Genomic DNA, 22,113 nt, shown 5'->3' with positions numbered 1-22,113 from the left:
TCTCTGAATTCAAGTTCAAACTTCACCATCTGGTGGGGACCAGTCTTCTCTCAGGGCTGCACTTGGAAGCACTTTTTGAGGTGTGCTTGCTGCAGCTCCTCCTGAGGTGGTAAAGGGAAGGTATTTCAAGATATGGGCCTTGCAGCATTAGCAGCATCTACACACAGCTCTTAAAAACATGAGGCTTTCCTGAAAATACTCTCAGACTTGTGCTCTCCTTGGGTAAAATCTATCATTGTGCAGAAAGCTGTGTGCCATTAACTTCCCTGTTTGGGGATTTAATTGCAGTTTTAATGATATTCATCCTGTCCAGAGGCGTTGTTCTTAGAAATTGAACATTTGCATTACCTGGTCCAGTGCCAAGGTCCCTTGCACTGGGATGCTGAGGAACTAGCCCATAACTTTTAACCAGATTATTATTTCACTTTATATGGCAAACAAAACAATGCAAAGTTCTCGATTCTATTTACCTCAGATTATCAGAATGGGATGACTTAAAGTTGATTGAGTCAATTTAGGATAGAGTTTTGCCCTCTCCACACCTTCCACCAAAAAAAGCTATGAATGTTCCCACAATCACTTGAAAATAAACACTTTACCTCTAAAATTTCTCATTACATTTTATGTTCAGGTGCTAAAGTAGTCTATGAGACAGAGTGGTCTCTCAGGAATGCTTCAGCCCATTGATATTTCCTAAAGCAAGCAGGCTTAATGCTGCTCCATTATTACCATATTGAATCTGCAACAACTTAATTGTGATTTACATTATGCAGGAGAAAGTTCTTCAATGTACAGAAGACCTCTCACCTTATTGTCCAGTATTTCCTATGCAGAAATTGTATGTGAGCAAATCTGCACAGCATGAGCTGAAAGGCCACAGTTTTAATGAAGAATAAGACAGGTCTACACAAGGGCTATGCAGTTGTACAAATGCAGAAAATAGGACTCCCCCCAAAACATGACAGCTGTAGAGTGCAAGCACTTACTGAGAGAGCAGCATATGCACAGAAGACAGGAAACCCATTTAACAATGCCTGAAAGCTAATCCTTCCCCATAGATAGAGAGAAAGCATGTGGCACACCAACACCCTGCCAAACACTTCCCAAAAGCACCAAACTTCTGACAAGTTATGCAGCACAGCATTCACGCACAGGACTTCCAGACATCCACGAACTGCAAAAGCAGCAACTGGACTGAAGACAGCTCACCTGTTACAGTCTCCAGGCACAGAGAGAAAGATCTGTAATATTTGCAACATTAGAGCTCTGAAGTCCTTGAAATCATCCTGGACAAAATCCGTAGACTAAATGAGAGAATGTGTCCAGGGAAGCTGTAAAAGGTAACTATGAATAACAGGGAAAGCCTAGAAATTGCAGTCAAGTTTTGATTATCCGTGTGTGCTTGTGCTTGGGTCAGCATGTATGAAAAAACAGCCAGGTAAAACCACAATCAATAGAACATTAAATATCTACCTACAATATGTATACTGTAACTTATCGTTACACATGCTTTGTAAAAATATGATGTAGTACATTACCTTTGACAACATTTCTAAACAGTTTTCAGAAGGAGCTCTAAAAAAAAACACTAGCCAGAGCACCTCCTGGTACTGATGACTTCAGCTCTGCATCATGCATATCCCAGAATCACTTTCCAGTCTGGGGCAGAGGGGGAAGTTGGGCCATGGTTAATCTGCCTGGATTCTTCAGCCAGTGATAATCAATAGCTGCCTGCACAGGTTTTGTCAGAAAGGATATAAGCAGATAGAAAGCATAAAACTACTGAAGCAGCATGAAAAATGAGTGAGATTTCTGTAAAAACATACCTTTTTATATTCACAAGAAATGTATATGATTTAATATTTGTGGAATATAAAGCTTTAAAGAACTTGCTTCCACAGACAAGTCAAGTGAAGAACACATACAGAACATACACAGGAATAAAAAAATAATGCAGTGACTTCATCAGACCATTGGGTGATTTTGGCTGGCTAAGGAACAGAGGTTTTTTTTTTTTCCCCTGCAGTTGTTTTCTATGCAGTCTTCAGCCACCCTGCAAAGGAATTAACATGACACCATGCTGTGAAACAAGGAAGTACTGTGCATGCATTCCCCTTATCAGAGCATTCATAGGATTCCTAAGAAATGCAAAGAACATCTACCTGCTTCAGTTTCGTGTTATTTGAGGGATTTCACTCTCCTCGCTACCTCTCAAGGCTTTTACAGAGGATTGCATCTTTATTTTTTAAGCCCTTGGCCTGCAACAGGATGTGCTGACAAGGATTTTAGGTGCATAGACTTCTCAGTTGCAGTCCATAGACATCAGGTTCCAAGTGTAAATGTCCCATTGCAAGCTCAAGTGGTTTAAACTGGAGAAAATACTTCAGGATTATTGGTTTTCCTCCCTTCCTTCTGCCTCAAGGCTATTCAGAAAGCACATTACATTACGCACTCCGGCTTCTAAAATTTCATTGAAAAAGACATATGGTTATGCACTTAGGTTAAAAATTAGCTTTTGCAAGATAGTCTTACTTAGACATCAGTCATTTTTTGAGTGACAACAGTCCTTTTGATTAAATGTGAGGTAAGAACATACATTACTTCAAGGCACAGGACTACCTGATTTTATAATAATAATTTTAAAAATAAAAATACGCTGTACTATACTTAATTGTGTGATCTCCAGAGCTTTATTGGTTGTGCACGCATCTTGCAAAGCCTCTTGTTTTTTAAATTTTCAGTTATTTTACATAGAACAAAATGGTACAGTAAACAGCTCCGCGTGCAGATGCACACACACAACTACTTGTTATATTTAATCAAGAAAAGTCTAAGCCTGGTCTCTGCAAGGCAATGTCACAACCTGCAGGCACTTTGGACCACTTCTCCATGTGTGCTAACAAGACCCCTGCTGGTATCATTTCACAGCGAAAAGTTTCTTTGCCGCTGTCATTGTGTCAGCCCTTACTGAAACCGGGAGAGAACCAACTCAGGCACCTTCATTACCCATTTTAAAAAATTAACCTGCTCATAGACAAGACATAGTGCCAAAGCCTTTTGGCAATAGATAGTGGTGAGGGCTGCTCCAGGTGTAAGTGGTTTTAAACAGTTCATTGAGCTGCTCAGGTGCTAGGATAGACCTGCTCCCTACCAGAGAACGGGAGGGAGGCAGGTTTGCAGTGTGCCCTCACTGTGTCCGTGAGAAGAGAAACAGGTCTTGGGATCAGACGCACCAGCAGGTGTGAATGTGATGCCAAAACACATGGTCTGATGGGGGAGATGACTTGGGCCACTGACATCTGGGCTACGTGCTGGCTGCTAATGCTTTTTTGCAAAGGCAATGCAGCAGGTAGCTCACTGCACCATGAAGTCCTCTACCTGCAGATCTGTGTAAACCTCCTCCTCCCCCCAGTACCTCAGTGCCTCTTGCAATCGCCTAATGCTGAGCGCCCTGCTCTGGTCCCTGAGCTTCCTCCCCAAAACACGCATACACACTATCAATACAACCAGGTGGGTACACCCAAGTACAGAAAAGAAATGAAGGGTATTTAAAATAGCTGCAGCGTTTGAAAGTTTTTACTCATTTGGGAGGGGGAAGGAGGTACACAAACTCTCTTGAACTAAACAGCTCAGGTAAAGCAAACCCCTCTGAATTACAGGATATACCACCAACAAAATAATTTTATTAAGCCACAACGTAAGACACATTAAACAAAGAAAACAGTTTTCAGACATCAGCATATCTCTTGCTTAAACCCAGAAAAGGTAATGCAGAGACAGAATAAAAGCTTTATTCTTATCCTACCTAGTAAAACAAAGGTATAAGAACACATCACCTCTTTGCCTTGCTCTGAAGGCAGACCAGCCTGTGATGAGTTTGAGCCAGTGTTATATCTATGCCTTCAGCAGACCTTTGAAGATTTAGTAAAGTCTTTATTATTCCTGCAGTGTGTAAGGACTATGCATCGTCAATCCACATAATGGATTCACAACATGAAACACATTTAAGTTAAAATAAATATTTTTGTAGTTCTCTCATACCAAAAGCAAAGGCATATATCTATCTATAAGAAATCATATATTTGCATTTACTTTGAATCTCATGCAACAAACTAGGGAAAAAAAAGGATGTCTACGGGCACAGTTCACTGTGGGCTAAAAAATTACCTTTCCTATTTACAAAATCAGAGCTGTTAAAATGGCTTAGAGCACGGATTAAGCAAGCACAGATTTTCAAACATTTGAATGCACTTCTTTTCTACTGCAGAGTTGTAAAAGCACTTCAAAAGGCTATGAATTTGCAATTGTGTAGACCAGAGAGGGAAGAGGGTTATTAGGTTGCCTGTTCTGTAACTTCTTGTCCCAACCAGTCTGCACTTGTAAGATGCAAAAAGTCCGACTTAGAAATACCTGATGACACAGGCTTATACTGAAAATACTGAAAGAGCCTGTCCTTCCTGTGCCAATGACAGCAAATATCGGCTCAAACCACATGTATGCCCCACACTTGAACACTGAGGGGCTTCAGAGTTTTCCAGATGGCTAGTGAAGCAGGGGGCTTTACGTGCCCTTCCAGCACAGCGGTGCAGACCTACAGAGATGAGTCACCTTTACCAAATATGCCATTCCTGTTCCCCAGAACCTTATCCTGTTGCTGCCACGGGCAATCCGAGCAATGCTCAAGCCTCCCGTTTCAAGGACAAAGAGGCAGTACTCGGATTGCAATCACTACTTCAGAGCTCCAGGTCAGAAAGGGGAAAGAGCAAAATAAAGAGAAAACTTGTATTTTAGTTAGCCAACATCTGCTATGAAGAGTCTGAAAATGGTGACTAGATATTAGGTGAAGGTCACGGGGCTGATCTAATAATATAGGGGGAGAAAAACAGATGGGGGAAGGGGAGGGAGGGAGAAAGAGAGCGAGAGCGAGAGAGAGCACGAGCACTGCAGCAAAGAAGCTATGCTCAGCCAATACATGCTGGCACTTACCATAAAAATAGAAAGATCCAAAGAGAATCAGATTAAGGATCCTTTTTATCTCTCTTCAACAGAAAGATTTCCACATGAAGCTCTGAACACAGCTGTCCAGGGAAAAACAAGGTAATACGATGATACACAGAAAACATTAACACGCAAATGGTAAGTCCTTTCACAGCCTTCCAAAACCTGCAAGCAGTTTGTGCTGAAAAACCAAAAGGTAACAAGTCTGAAGTCGACTCCTACATAACACTGCAGCTAAAACAGACTGCTGTATTTCCAGTCACTCAGACCGCACTGTTTTCATCTTCATCTTCTCACCATTACTTACATCCTAGAGGTGGGCTTGGGGGTGGGGAAAAGAGATTTCTCCTCCAAGTGGAAAGGAGCGCAGAAACGGCATCAGCATTTTTAATCAGCCGCTGAGAGTACCCAATCAGAGGGACTGAGCGGTGCCAGCGTGACAGCTGTCCAACGCAGGGCAGCCTGGCGCGCCAGCCACCAGCAAGTTCCTGGCTTGCACGAGAACACTGGCAGGCTGATCATCTTCTTAACCCCAGCAATGTTTTCTGTACCCACATGCAAACAAACTGTCTTCATGCACTGCGCCTTCTCCTCCATGGAGCAGTGCTTTGAAAGCGACAAGCTTTTCTGGGTTGTTGTTCTGACAGGCTGTTTTCTACATCTGTGCAATAGTACAAAAGCAAGAAAAGTTTGGAGGTTTAAATATCAGCATCATTTAACTTGCAATCTATTATCCGGTAGCTTCTTTATATAAAATATTAACCTTTGCTTCCTCTTCAAAGGTTTCTTTTTGGAGTAGAAGGAAGCCTATAAGAGATTTTACAGCACATCCCCTCTGCTGTGAACTGCTTTGCTACAGCCAGGGCTGGCTTTGACATTACATCATAGACTCCTGACAGCACCAGATCCACAAAAAAATACACAGCCATGGTCCCTCTCCCCCAGCCCACCAAGGTGACAACTGGATTAAATGCTTGTGCTGCTATCTATAATACTATTGTACATCAAAACAAAACAAAAAAAAAAAACCACCAAGAAAAAAAAAAAGACCTCAACTTCATTCACAATAAGGATATCCAGGATCTGGAGACAAACCTTTCTATGGCATTTAACCCATCGAACAAATCCACACAGGAAAGTGATGCAGTCACCATTAAAGCTGCCAAAGAAAGACTGTAACTTTCAGGGGACGCTCCTGATTCTAAAATACAAATACCTGCATTTGACTATGGGGGAGAAATTCTTCTGGTCCTACTGCACGACGCAGTCCACAGTGGAACGGATCTGAATACAGGATGCAAATTTGCATTTACTTAGAGCAGACACTCTGCCAGTAGACAAAGTTAGATGCCTACCTTTTCAAAACATTTTAAAATAGTCAAACCTGGATTTCTGCCATATTGCAAAGTAAACAGGAATATCATCCCTCGTACATTCCCATTTCAGAAGATGAAAAGGCTACATAGTGTAAGGGGGGAATGCGGGGAAAACGAACCTCAAAGCATTCCCAGCAGTGGTACCCATATTACCCATACCTTATGATCACTGTCAAGTACTTGCAGAACATACCAGGTAACAACATAGGCCTATCGGGGGTCAGATGGGGGATGAAATCAGGGGTTCTATGGCCTGAAGTGCAGACTAATGATCTAAAGTACAATTTAATACAACTCATCTGTTCTGAAATGTTTGAAAGTGTGAATATAGCACAAAAGCATACAAATTCCACTAGCAGGCAGCAGTGATCTTCACCAGGCTGACATACCATGTTGGTCATAAAAAAGAAAAAAACCATAATTTTGGTTAAGTAAAGTTTCCCCTCAGAGGACAGGGTATTGGAAGGTCCGATACTTTCCTGCATTTCATTTAGGTTTTAATAGACTTGTTTCATGATATCAACTGAACATGCATGACGTTTATTCCTCCCTTTTCATAAACACCATTAGTTCAAAAAACACAAGATCACTGTTAGGAGAAACAGAAGGCACAGGTGAAGGGCAGCTTAAAAGAATTTATAAGAAAGGAAGGCAACCACCATACACACATAATGCACATGGGATATATCTACATATAAATAATAAAAATTAAAAATATTGCTAATATAAGAGTGACAACAAGAAAAGGAGGAAGCAGGAGAGGAAAATACATTTAAACACTGCAGTAAGATTTCAAGACATATTGCAATGCTAGCAGAAGGATTGCTATTTGACACACCACATGCTTGGTGAAGTTGGCAGTTTCTGTTTCAGGCAACTGAGCATGGGAGTCCTTCAAAAAGTGTCTCAAGATACCCGTTACAGAAAAAAGACTGTCCACACAGACCCCTAAGATTGTGTTTTAATATTCATTCCACAGCCAAAAAATAATAGTTTTATTCCCCACATTATATAGCCAAGGTCCTGGACCGGGCAATAAACAAAGGAGAAATTAGAGACAAATCCCTTGTAAACAGAACCTTCAATTCCCTTTTTCTCCTATAAGGATGCATGAAAAAACCAAACAACCAAATCAAGCAACTCTCTGGAGAGAAGCAAGCGAGGTCATGGGCAGAATTTAGTGGACAATGCTATGAATATTTTGCAATGAGTCTCATAGCAACGAAACCTGGATCTGAACTTTGCAAAAACGAAGGGACCGGGCAGGGAGGTGTCTGTCCCCCACTTCTTCCATGTAAGTATGGGAGATGCAAGAAGAGGCTGCACCCACAGAAAAGCTGCTGTGATTCCATCCAGATGCTCTCTGGCGACAGCTATAACGAACCAAAAGATATGAAGAAAGGCTAATAGAGTAATTAATTCAAGCTTTCAGCTAAGAGCAGAGGATTGAACAATCAAGTAATTTAGGCTTAAGCTCCTATTGAGGCCACCTTTGAGGATTTGGAAGAAGTCTCTGACAGACGTTCAGAGTGGATTTAGTGCAGGTTCTATGTTTCTGGTGAACAAAAGATCCCAATTTCTTTGTGGTGCTTTGATTACAGCTAAGAGAATGGCAGTAAATTCCCTTGGAAACCTAATTTTTCCTCTCCTCCTTCATTTGCAGATGGTCATCTTGATATGCCTCAAACTGCGGTTGGTGAGGCCATAGCCATGTGCCAGGGACACCGGCAACCTGCTTAAGTGTTATCTTTCAAACCATTTCAGGGATTAGGAGTATTGGGGGGGAATAACACACATATGTCCCTAAAAAGATAATTCTCCCTTCTATTTCAGTAAAACAACTGCTGCCTGAAAAGAATTACTGATACCAGCTGTTCTTCTACATCTAGTTAAATGAGAGAAAAAGATCACTTACCTTTTTTTTTGTGAGAGAGAGCCAAGAGCATGCTGCCAGTCAAAACTGGGGCTTGTTTTATCCTACCTATGTACCTGTTTTTCCAAAAAGCAAAACAAACTCAGGACTAGGTGGTCCAGAGCTGTCCTCTCTATTCCTCCCAATAATTTATGGCACAACGGTTCAAATCAACATTCCTGAGCTGGAAGGTGAAGGTGATACCCAGAATTTAATACAGATCCGATCTCGCTCCTGGAGCCTCAAACAACTGCCAACTGCTCAGAAAGAAGTGGAAGATTTAAAGATTTAGGAAGGTCCCAGCTCAGCAGTGTACATCAACAGGTGAATGTATGAACAGGACACGATGCAGACAGGAGAGGGAAGAAGCAGCATTAAGTATAAAGGAATAAAACATAGAATTCAGGGTGAGGTGTTTAAATTTTCAGTGGATAATTTAGGTGCGAGTGTTTTGTTTCTCCAAGCTGCCAGGATGACTCCTGCATGCAGAAGAAAATTTCCACACCCTGAACTAAATGAAGCAGACAAGAATGAAATAGTAAAACCAAGAAGGTAAGAAATGTGTAAGACTTTCCTTCCCTGTTTAGTCAGAGTACCTGTGAACCTCTCCAAGGCATTCAAGCAGAGCTCTGGAGCCCAGTGTTGAGGAGCTTGATGAGAACAATGAAAAGCAGGGAAGTTGCTGATAACTTTGTCCTGGGTAAAGGTGACTGAGGAAAATTAGTACTTGGTACTGCCTAGTTTGAACATCCTTCAACTTCCTGGTCTTGCATTTTGCTATTATTATTATTCATTAGACTGAAGTGCTTTCAGTAAACAAAATTTTAACCTCTACATTTATCTGTTGAGCACTGAAAAATATCTCTCCTTAGTTATCATCTTTGTAGGTTTGAGATGTTTTCTGGTCTGTTAGCCTATCACAATGGTTCTTTTTATCTTTTGCAGTTTTTCAGGACTTCATTTTGTTTTGAGATCAAGTAAGAATTTAACCAATTCTTTTAAAACACATTAAAAGAAGATATCTTTCTGCTGATTCTAAAATAATTTTATTTGTGTCTTCTAAGTTAGAAAACTATTGAGTTAGTGTCTTTCAGGTTACGATATAATTTTTTTACCCTAAATGCAGAACAGAAATATTTACTGAATATTTCTGCTGTTAATATTATTATGGAAATTCTACTATTTCTACAATAGGCCTATAACAGATCAATGCATTTTAAGTAAATATTTAATTCCTAACATACTTTAAAAGCTTTCCTGGCTTTAAGAGACACCTTACCTATTTTCTACTAGAGTAGCCACACATTAATATGGCTGTAACTATAGCAAAACTTTTTTCTATTTTATAATTTTTAATCTCACAGTTATATAATGAATATACTTTTCTTAGTAAGATTTCACTCTTCAAAATGCCCTTTCCTTGGAAAAAGTAAAATATTCTTAAATTACTTTCAGATAAATAAACAATTCCGAATTATTAAAAAAAGGGCTTGTTTTCAAATCTTTTAACAATGAAACAGGAATTATCAGTATCAATCCATGTAGAAATTCTATTAAATTTTTTTCTAGAAAAGTGGGGGTTTCAGAAGCTTTCATTCATACTGCTGATGCATCATCTGACACTGTGTAAAGGAGGCTGAACTACACATACAGATGGAAAGAAAACTAAGAAACATGGTGGACTTTGAGAAAAAGATGTTGGTTAAGCAAAAATCAAAATTACTACTAATAATTTTTACCTTGGATAATTTTAAGTCATCCATACAGCCATTTCTAAACTACTAAAAATATCCAGATAGAGGAGAAGATAATAAGTAATCAACTCAAGAGATTTTCATTGCTGCAACATAAATTTAAGTCTAATGCAGGTGAATGCAGGTGGGAAGTAGTACAAGTAAGTGACAAGACTGTGTGGATAGAAATGACTACTGCTGACTACGGCACCTCTAATTCTAATTCAAGAGTTTCTAAGACTTATTCTATAAGAACAAGAACATATGTGCCTTTCAATGATCAGGCCAAAATCCTCTGAAGAAAAGCAGTTCATTTAAAACAAAACAAAACAAAAACCAGAAAACCCCAACCAACCCGGAACCCTCAAAACCCAAAACCTATGTTTCCTAGCCATCATTTGGTAGAAAAATCTGTAGTGACCATGTCTGCATTCTAGAAACTTTCCTACAAGAATTTGTCTAGGGAATAATAGCAAGCTGCCCACAGGGATTTTTTTCACTTTTGGAGAATTTTCCTGTATAGCTCTTTCATATAAAAGAAATTGTTCCTGATAGCTTCATTGTGGGAAGGTGGCACAGGTTTGTGCACCCACATTTGTAAAAACAGAAACAAAGAAATAACAACAAAAAACCCCCAAACCCTACCTCCAACAACAAAAATGACAAATTTAAGCAAAAATTTACAATCTATTTCATTTTCCACCAATGTGAGAGCATTCTGCTTCCCAAAGGGGACAGTAAAATCAAAGCCATGCAGGGGTAGCTGAGGGATACAACTCATACCAAGCACACCATTACTGGTTCCACTATCTACAGCATCATATTTGGTCTTTAACTCAGAACCTCAGAATAAGATTTTTCTATAAATCAAGAAAACTATATACAGGTAATATTTCTTAAAGTACAGGTTTTATTAATGCATCCTCAAGGCAGCTATAACAAAAAACAATTGCAGCCTGAAGCCAAAGCTAGTGGGTATAAGCAAAGAACATACAGACCCCACCAAACTGAAGTCTTGATTTAATGTTGCTTTTTAAAGTGGGGAATCCACACTAACTATTTAATAATTAACCATTTTTAAACCTTTTAAAGTCAATTATGCTACTACTGCATAACTCCATATTAATGTTATTTTGTGCAATAAATGTGAAGTTACCATGGACCTTATCAAGACAAGAGTCACACCACATGAAGCAGTTAAAACACTCTTAACAGATCATAATTTAATGGTACAGAATGTTCCATTTATTTCTACCTATTTCCTTAACTAATAAAAGTAAGCTTCTATCAATAAAACAAATCTTATGACAGCCCATAAAATTACCTCTCTTCTAAACAAAGCATGTATCCTTCTATTTGTACTAAACCTAGAACAGATGGACAGGAGATAATCTGCTTAAAAAAAAAAAAAAATTAAGGCTTTTCCTTAGAAGTAGAGGAAGTCATTTTGCCACACATCTTCGTACTTTACTGTCAATGCAAACAGAAAAGTTTGCTGTTCATTTGAAACAGACAAACAGGACAAACCTTTCCAGAATGATTCATTGGAGAGCGATGATGTAGACTACACAAAGGACATAATCTCATAATCAAAGCTCAACCTGTAGGTTAGTTCCTAGTATGGATAAGCACAGCACTGAGACAGCAATCTGTCCAATAGGAGGTTAAACTGAGGTTCACTTATCTTTTACTGCCAAAAGTTAGAAGATCTGCTTCCCCCCAAAGTGGAAAATAAAAAAGCATTTTTAAAGACTGTGACAACTTTTTCTTTCAACAGACTAGGAATTTAGGGTGGAGAAAAAGAAAAAAAACCTCCTTTCAAACACAGGGTGGATTCTACAAAAGTTTTAAAGCACTGAATTACCAGCAATAGAAGATGGTGAGATCCAAAAGTTGGCAAACAAGTCAGAGATGGCAGTATGCTGTGATGGATCAGCATGACAAATCTTTAACAAACCATGTTAAAAAAAAAAAATAAAATATATATATTCTTCACATATTGATCCCCAGATGCCTTTTTAATTTTTGATCGTGGATCAGAGAGGAGTGGTAGGACCTTTTCAGCTGCAAGGAGACATGCGTGTTACATCAGGTCACGGAGCAGGATGGGGCTGCAATACTGAGCTACTCCTGAGGGGAATGAGGAGAGATGCCACCTAGAAAGCATAGGGCCAGATGCCAGGAACAGACAAGCCCCCAGACACTCATGAGGGCTTTCCAGTCCACTGTTAAAGCAGGTGGCTTAGAGCTGTGCCAGATCATTACTCAAACCAGAGGTGCAACTGCTGATCATACATCTTCATGAAAGCAGAAAAGTGAACTGAAGTTAATGCCAAAGCAGAGAGGAAGGACCCAGTAGGGGCAGATATATCACACTGGCCCCAGCAGAGCATCACCTGGTAAATTGTGCCCTGCACCCAGTACACAGACAGTTTTGTGATACAGTTTCGTAGCTGCATCCCGTCCGACTTCTAGCACAATTTACAAAATAGATTGTGAGAGTAGCTGCAAACAGAATATTAAGAATATATCACAGGGAAATCAGAGAAAGCATTTGATTCCACAGACAGGCCACTGAGATTTGGAGGGCAGGTCCTTTGGGGTCAGACACCCCAACAAGATGAACTAAACACAAAACCAGTATCAATTAGGAGACCTATGTGCACACATGCAAGCATTTCAGAGTTTACAACAGTAGAGAGTGTTGCTGATCATCTAAACACTTGGCACCTTCTCTGCTAACTTTTAAGAGGTTTAGATCAAGAATAATTTGAAATAAGACCTAGTTACTAAAAATGCACGATCTCTGTGAAGAGACAAAGTGTTTTATTAACTCTTGATTTGAGGTTTACCATTCCTTGACTAAAGGATATGAACCTAATTTGAAATAATCAAAATCTACACTGATCTACACCAATCTAAGCTGTCTGTTTTCAGTGGGGTGTTTGACAGATGATTTCTCAAGATGCCTTCTAACCGAAATTACTCTGCAACTCAAAAAAAAAAAAAACCAAAACAAAAAAACCCACCCAAAACCCACCAACCAAAAAAATCTCTCAAGTAGAAACAGCAGCAAAATTGATGATAACCACTAATAACTATAATTGATAATCATAACCACTGATGAACGTACACACGCATATCATAAAGAGACTGATTATCTGTTCCTTCCACACAGACACCACTCCAATACTCGTATTTCAGGCAGAATCAAGAAAAGAAGATAATTTTGTCCTGTGTTCTTCCTCCAGCAAGGCCCCACATTAAAGGGCCCACACCAAGTAGTTCCAAAAATTGGCTGATCACACTCTGGAAAGTGACCCTAATAACTTTTTAAGTATCACTGTGCCTACTGAGGCTGGGATGAGTTCCCTATGTCCTAGTCCTTTATTGAAGTTTAAAGGAGGTTTTCTTCTATAGAAATATTTTAAGTGCATCTTAGAAATAGTAATAGGATTATTTTTAAGTGTTCTCCCAGAAAGGGAAGGTAGTTTTTAAATTAACTTCCTACCTATTTAATTGGTCCATTATTTCAGCACATTCGGAAGCACAGACCATTTAAATTGGCTCTGGTTTTGGACACTCAACCTTTCAAATGTTAGAAGAGCAACAGACATAAATTAACCACAAAGACTCATGATTTAGTCAAGTTTTCCATCTTTTAATGGATTTTTAATGTAAGAAAAAGAAATTCTAGAAATGTCACTGTTAATATTCCTGTCGGATCTCTGCAATACCAAAAGCAAGAGGAAATGAAAAAAGAAATCCTGAAGTGGTTGGAACTATACTTTTAAAAGCATCACTCCAGGCTACATTCATAAATACTGCCAGCCACTGACAACAGTATTTCAAAACAACCTTTTAACAGCAACTCACATCCCCTTGTTAAAGATCTTTTGAAAAGAGCTCAAGAGAACTGGCTCCCCACCAAGAAATAAATGGTGTAACATGGCACATAAGACCTAATATAATGGACAAAATGTAATAAACTTAATATCTGTTTGTGACAGAGTCAGTATTTTGTGTGTATTTACTGATGACCATCCCTCTCTACACTACAGTGACATATAAAACTGTTTGAACCAAAACACAGAATTTAATACTTTTAGACCATTGTCGATTTTCCAGTGCAGGAAGTCACAAAAGAGCAAGAGCCTAAAGATGCCAATGTAACTGTTTATTCAGCTGGGCAGGTAAAGGGGAGGGGAGAGGGGCCAGCGGGGAGAGGGGAGAAAAGAAAAAAAGTGTTTCTACAAACCAGAGTCAACAATATTTTTATGAGTTCTTCTGGCTTAATTAAGTAAAGATTGTTATGGATCCCATTTTTATGGGACAGCACAAGCCATCTTTGGCTTAAACAGGCAGAAGTCCTTTATTTAGTTCTGGGCTTATGAAACCCCTGTATTGATCCTGCCCAGCCCCCTAAATTTATGTGGTTTTGGTTTTTTTGATGTAGGTGTAAAAAAAAAAGGGGGGGGAGGAGGGAGGAAGGTGTTTGACAAGTGGTTTTCAAAATTTCAGAACACATTTTTGGAGGAGAGACCTTGAAAAAGCATGTTTGTAGTGTGACCCTGTGCTCTGCACATCCACCTTCAGCACCTATCTTGGGAGCCTGGTGGGAAATTAATAACCTCAAGACACTAAGAAGCCAAATCTGCAGTGCAACAGGTCCTGCACGTAATCATAAAGCTGCTGCTCAGACACACAGTACCACTCAGGGAAGTATGGGGACATCTCTCACAGGCCTAAAATTTTAAATCTAGGGGGAAAAAAGCACCAAAGAGATCAATATTTTTGGAAATACCAATATTTCCTAAGTGAAATGCCCCAGTCGGAAAATATCGAAATCAAAAAGGCACAGACATTGCAACAGTTCTGCTTAAATAAGATTATTCACTAAATTTCACCTGTATTCCCCATGTGCTTATTGTGGGGGGGTTGTCATGTGCAAAGTACAGGAGATAACTGGGCAAGAGAGGCTAGAAAGACAAACCAAACTTAAAACACTTCTTGCTTATTGTGATCCACCCTCAGTTTCCCCAACACCACCAAAGACCAATTAATGACCAGTGCACACTTGGAAGTATTAGCCACCATTTCCACTTACATTTTTTCAGCCTAAATACTATTACCATCTGAAGTAAACACTATTTGAAGACAGTCCTGAAAGCAGAAAGAGGTTTTGTATCCAGACATGCTCTGGTTCTCTTTCCCATCTTAGCGTGAGAAAGGCTCCTTAAAACCAACAGATTCCCCAGACCAACTTTTTGACATGGTCCATGCTTCCTAAAGCCAAAGATTCAGAACAATGATTCTCTAATGTTGCTGTTTTGCCTCATTTTTATACTTATCAGTTGTGGATTTGAAGTGCTAGTGTGGCCCTGGAAGAAGTAATTGTTTGTTATTCAGATTAATGGCAATTTCTACACTAAGCATAGACCATCAGGAGGTGACTTAAGAAAACTATCACCATAAGTAGCTGTAAAGCAAAAACTAATGATAAGCCAGGAAAAAAGCTATTTTTTCACCTACACATAAGGAAAACTAAATAAGACTCTGATCAATTGGCTAAAATAATCTGTGACATGCAGAAAATAAATGAAACAAATGAGTAATATCAACTCTTACTAGAAAACTTTCTCTTTTTTTCCCCCTTTCACCTTCCTCCCTCACATTTCAGTCACTTTATTGCCTGGGGCTCAGAAAGGAAGATTTTGTTAAATTTCCATAAAGCAGCAGAACAGTTAGTCTCATAGCCATAAACTCAGAAAAACGCGTTTCTAAGTTTAAAGGTACTCAGACCTGGTGTACAGTTAACGTCAGCTTACATTCACACTTTCACGTGCCCCCAAGACAATGCGGGGTGATGCTATCCTGATCACCGCTGCTACAGAGTGGGCTGGAGGAGAGTGAGATGGGTTTTGCTCCCCAGTATCTTCCAATTTATCACAGGTTTCCCTTTCAGAGATGCTAGTTCAGGTGATAAATTCCTGACTAGATTAAACACCTCCATTTTCTGATCACAGCCTGAATTTGACCAAAGCAATTACAAAACTGCCCTCCAGCATTGAGTCAGGTCAGTGAGGAAGGTGACCAGGAGACCACAACCACGAGCCTTGCAGCGGTGACCCTTACACCCACTCGCGTTTAACGGCACATTTTTGCCATCTCTGTCTAGGCAGATGTGGCAGTGAGCTGAAGTAGGGTGCCAGGCACCTTCGTCGCTGCAGCGCCAGGGCACAGGTCTCCTCACAAAGTGCTACTGCTCCTCCTCCCACGTGGCCGCCCTGCTTCTGCCACAGCGGCAGCACTTTCTCTGGGAGAAAGGGGTTGCAAGCCACAAATCCCACTGAAGATGCCAGGGCAGCACAGGTGTCTCCTCAATTCAAAAATCAAAGCCTCTCAGCAGCCCATGATGGAAGTAAAGCCATTTCAGCTTCTGCAACACCGTTTCTCAAACATGATGTGAAGTGGCCAAGGAAGGACCGAGGTAGTTTAACCACCTCTGCTTGTGAGGATACACTGATCTATGCCAGACAGGAAAGTTTCTCCCTGTAACTTGGTCTCTCATGATACCAGTCCTTACACTGCCCTTGCAGCTTGGCAGAACGCATCCATCCCCTCCTCTTACACCTCCCAAGTGGCTGCCTATACATACTCACTGTAATTGGGGGAGTAACGTACATTAAGTTTGCCAGTTTCATTGGGATTCATTTTTAATAACAAGATTGAAAAGGTGAAAGCAGTACAAATTTATTCTGTCAGAGCCAAAGGCTTGTTCTTGATGACAAAGTTGCAGAGGAGAACGAAAGAATCAAAACCCCTTTTACAAGATGACAGATCCTTCTCTGAGCTGTCACTTGAAACTCCTGAAGCACCTTTTTTGCTGTAGGGGAAAGAACAATGGGGCAATTTTATCCCCTCAGAGCTGAGTGCTACAGGCAGCACCAGGGCTGGTGCACCAAACCACTTGCGTCCTGCCCACGCAGAGCCTCCCAGATCTCATACCCACGTTTATTCGCACCTTCCTGCCTTTCTGTTGTTGCTGTTCTCATCTGCTTTCTTAACAGGCGGGAAAGCCAACCTTGGCTTCACATTCCTCTTCATAACCATGGCTACCATTTTCCAAGTCTCGTCCCCAGACTCTGGGATTCAAAAGCACAGGAGTGAGGCCCCTCCTGTCCCTACACCATCTCTGATCACACAGTGCCATCATGCTCTCTACTACATTGTTCCAAGCTCAGGTAGCTTTTCAGGTGGTTGCAGTTCCCTCAGGACCATCCCACTTTTTAATAAATAGACCATCAGGAATATTTGTTATACGCTCACCTTATAAAATTTTCCATTTTTTGTTTGCTTTCAGTCCTCAACAGTGACCACACTGCAGAATAAAAATAGAGGGGACAGGTCTGGCATGCAAAAGGAGCCTTCCAGGTGTCCCACTGAATCACAATTCAGGCAAGTTTGTTTTTCTTGTACAGGCTAGCTTCCTCAGCACACCCCCCTCCACACATAGGCTGCCAGCAGGGTCAAGCACAGAGTTTCTCAGCTGCAAGTTGTTATTGAATAAAACGAAGCGGGGGCAGGAGTGGGGGAAGCTTCTTCTGAGGTCTGAAAGTAGAGGTCAATCATCATCATTTTTAAATACCTGCAAGTGTTTCTGCAGGTACCCAATATTATAGAATATCAAAGTTTCTTAAGAATAAACGCATTTTGAGACCATTAAGTCCAACCTCTTAGCGAACAGTTGTAGCACCAGTAAAAGTCTTTGTTTATATTTCAATGCAGACCAAGTTCATTCTTCACTTAAGCTGCTAAAACAGTTTTCATGAGTAAAACCTCCGGGAAGTCTCCTCCTGACAAGTTTCCCTGCAATGAGCAAAGGTGCAATCTGAGGTCATGTACACAGAGAACCAAATGTCCTCACTGGAGGGGCATCAACCGAGATACTGAGCATTCAAGACCTAATCATCCAAAATATTTTAACATTAATCCTAAAGCACAGGAAAGCACCATTGAAGTCAAAAGATTACTCACATATTAGCTAAAATGTTTTGCTAGATCATCCATGATGGTCTCAGCAGTACATATGATTAATTGGCTTACTTATTTAAGAAAATTAAGGGCCTCTTCAAAGGCTTAACATAAGATCTAGACCTCAATTTTACCTATGTTTTAATTTGGTTAGAAAAGAAAAAAAACCCAACTATTCTAATAACTTTATACAATGTAAGCACGAATAATCAGATATTAGTATTTTCAGACTGGTTTACTAATACATTTACACTGATTAACTATTTTAGTTTTCCCAAAGCGCTCTGCATAAAGGCATACTAATATAGAAAATTAGCTCAGCTTATTAAATTAATGCATTTGTCACCATCATAGAAAATGTTAAATTTATTAAGCAAATACACTGTAGAAAGCACGAGTATCTTTACTTGTATGGAAGGAACAAGTTGAAAGAACAGGAGGAACTTAACACAAAAATAAATATCTTAAATGCAATAAAACAAATACTTTTGTAAAGATGACTGTTGCATACAGAGCCAGAGGGCTTTGGGTTTTGGTAGGTTTTCGTTTTGGTTTGTGTTTGGATTTGTGGTTTGGGGTTTTTTTTTTGTGTGTGTGTTTTTTGTTTTGTTCTTTGGTTTTTTTTTTAAAGACAGCCACACACAAGACCTACAGTGTCAAATGAATATTTATCACACAGCTGTTGTCAGAGGTATAAACATATTTTTAAATGAAATATCCATATATACAAATAATCATGTGTGCAAGCAACCTCTATATAACTGGCATGCTGAAAGTGAAATGCATCTTTAAGTTCCTTCAGAATGAAATGTAAATCAGTGTAAAATGATGTTAAGAATAAAAAGCGTCTATTAAGTCTTGCAACCTTTTATGTCATGGCTCCTCAGTTGCCAATTTTAAACAGTATGCTTAAAAAGAAAAAATGAAGCTTTTTTTCTCTGAGCCAAACCCTCCTCTGTGTATGCCTGAGATTCATACAGGTATTTAAAAGAGTTATGAAACAACATACTATAGTCTTCTGCTAAAAAAGGATTCTATCAATAAAAAGTAAAAACATGGTTTATTACTCTTGAGCTACAGCTTGTGCAGGGCAACTCATTCTACAGAACCTCAGCAGACCCTTTCAAATTCAAAAGATTAGTGTGGCAAAATCCTACAGTACTTTCCACTGTTAAGGGAGGAAGATGAGGCTTTGAATGCACACAAAGTAGTGAAAGAAGACGGAGTCGTTGTCAGATGTATATTGCTGATCAGAACTGTACCACCTGATCAGAAAATACTATACTAAAATAGTAGTATATTAAAATTTTATTAAGATATAAATTTAATAAACATTCCTAAAGAATTTATTGAGAATAATTGATAATAGAGTCCTTATTTAAAAAAAAAAACAACATGTATATTACCAGTCAAGTTTATGTGCATTTTACTTTAAAAAAAAATTACATTTTTTCAGAGTTGGATTTACTATTACTTTAATATTCAGTTAGTAGGTTGCTCTAAATAAGAGTGAACAGTGTGTTCGTGATCCAAGAACAATATCACTGTGCTCATGAAACAGACAATGGAAATACTGCATCTTAAAATATGCACTGAAACTACCTCAGTCCTGTATCAATTCTCATACATACATAAGCCCATTAAATGAGAATTTCAGGGGCCCATTTCTGTGAAGATAAGGTTATCTGATTTATTCTGAAACTTCTCAGAAGCTGCTTCACTGAAGCTTACATCAGTCAATGCCCAGATCTTTACGTAAAGCCATCTTTATTCAGCCACTGACGGTTCTTCTCGTTCATCTTTCAAATATTTACTGCCTGATTGATATAAATGAGCTCAGGACTGACAGAGTTTCAATAATATTTTTAATAAAAACTTCGAACATACCACAAAATTCAGGGTTGGTAAGTTATACGAAGATAGTGTTTCTGGAGTAAGAGCCCATAGTGTGCAAACATGCATGAATAACTTCACTGGGATGATGAGACTGTGCTGGATGTCTGGATGTTTACAAATGCAGAGGCATTATTTTTACAAATGGCCAATTTTAGCCACGGCTTTATTGACAGAATTTTCCATTTATTGTTTGAAGCAAGTGGCCTTTAAACTTGATGCATGTCCAAAGAGTTGTTAAGCACTGAACTCCTTCGGTATAGCTTCCATTTGCATGTTCTAGCCTTACATAAAAACCTTGTTTCAGCGAAATGGGTTACTCTTTTGCTGAAATAAGTATTTTATTGTACTTTGAAGACAAATCTCTATATTTTGCAGTTTCCTCCTGTCTGTCATCCAAAAAGTAAACTAGAGAGCAAAAGAGGAAAGGGAAGAATTTGATAAAAGTAACACAGATCTTTATTGTAATTAGAACTCAGTATAAAGTATTACCAGATATACAACTTCTTCATCAAAAGCCTAGTTTCCACGGTGACCAGAGTATCCTCTGCTGTTTTGTTTTTGTGAAGACCTTGTTCTTGAGTGCCACCCATTGCTATAATTAGGATGCAAGATAAGCTTAGAGAAATGTGCTTTTTTTTTTACGCTCCAATATCTAAACCAAGTGGAGGACTTGGATGCCCGCACAGCACCAGCATAATGCATGCTGCTTTTTATCTAATGAAAACTCACCTGTCCAACAGAGTTACTAGTAGCTCCTCTACTCTGATGAAAATATGCATCAAATAATTCTGTAAAGTCATCTGGATGACAGGGAAAAGCAGGTGAACCACTGCTCAAGCTCATCATTTTCCAGCTTTGAATTGTGTCAGAACATAACCTCTAATTTGGTGTGCTGGGTCAGAGTAGAAGCCTTCTAAGTCCACGTGTTGAAGCATTCTGTGCCCATTAATAGCCAGACATCATAATTTCCTGCCATCTTTATCACCATTAAAAGTGATCACTTCTTCCCCCACCCTATAAACTGAACCACCACATCCACCTAGCCATGACACAAACTCCATTCTAACCAGCTATAGCCTAAAACCGAGTTGAGATCATAATTTCCTATATTTACCAACATAGCTGCTTTTTACTTTTGCTATTTCCACTTAGCTTACATAGACACTTCCCACTCATGATACTTAACATATAGAAAGATTAAAAAGTGTCGTGCCTGATCTTGCATAGGAGGAAACACCTATCACTAGACCAGTCAGATGCTTTTCTTGTCCCCTCAGTATCAGTTGTAACAATAAACACAATTCCCAGCTAATTTCAGTTTTCAAGCTGTTTTTACAACTGAGATCACCAGTAACCTAATTACTACAAGTTTATGTAGCATTCAAAATTTATATAGTGCAGACACAGCCTATTCCGCACAGCAAACTGCATCCTCTATTCAGCTGCCCAGCACACTCAACATCTAATTCAGATCCACATCCTGTTTTTAACAATGACTCATTTAATTTCATCCTTACCCTCTTGTGGTCTCAGTTCAAGACTAATATATAACCCAGCAAAACATATAGCTAAAAATTTTTACTGTTATGTCTTCATTGCTTGCTCATGATTTATGGCAAAGATTCCTTTTACTCCAATGAAACAGAGGGTGTTTACTAATACAGGTTCTAATCTATCAGGTCTACTAATAACAGATAATATTTTTCTTTCATCTGCTATCCTGAAGATGACCTAGAGGGGTCTGACTTCTGCTCTGACTCTATCAGACACTACCCTTGTGACCTTGCAGAATAGTTGGGTAATTGTTCTACCTTTCTTTTTCTTCCTCCCTCACCTACCATCCACAGAATAGTGTAGTGTAATATCTGCCTATGGAGAGAAAAAGGCAAAAAAAAAAGACTGTTTTCAACAAGCTTTAGGTGCAGCATGTTCTTATCTTTGTGTATGGAGCTGCACTAATGCTCTCCCTTCCCCCACAAACTTCATCTCCAATAATTTATTTTCACTCTGCAGTATTTTTCACCTTAAAGACTGAAGTTTTTCAGGTATGTGAATGGCAGTATTTTTGGCAAGGGAGAAAGAAGCACCCAGGGGAAGTATTTAAAAGAAACAAGAAAGGAACATGTAGGTATTTGCGCATGAGGTATGTTTGCAGTTTTCACTC

Source organism: Phalacrocorax carbo, chromosome 1, assembly GCF_963921805.1.
Source record: "Phalacrocorax carbo chromosome 1, bPhaCar2.1, whole genome shotgun sequence".
Classification (NCBI taxonomy): domain Eukaryota; kingdom Metazoa; phylum Chordata; class Aves; order Suliformes; family Phalacrocoracidae; genus Phalacrocorax; species Phalacrocorax carbo.
Note: the sequence above shows the minus strand (reverse complement) of the source record.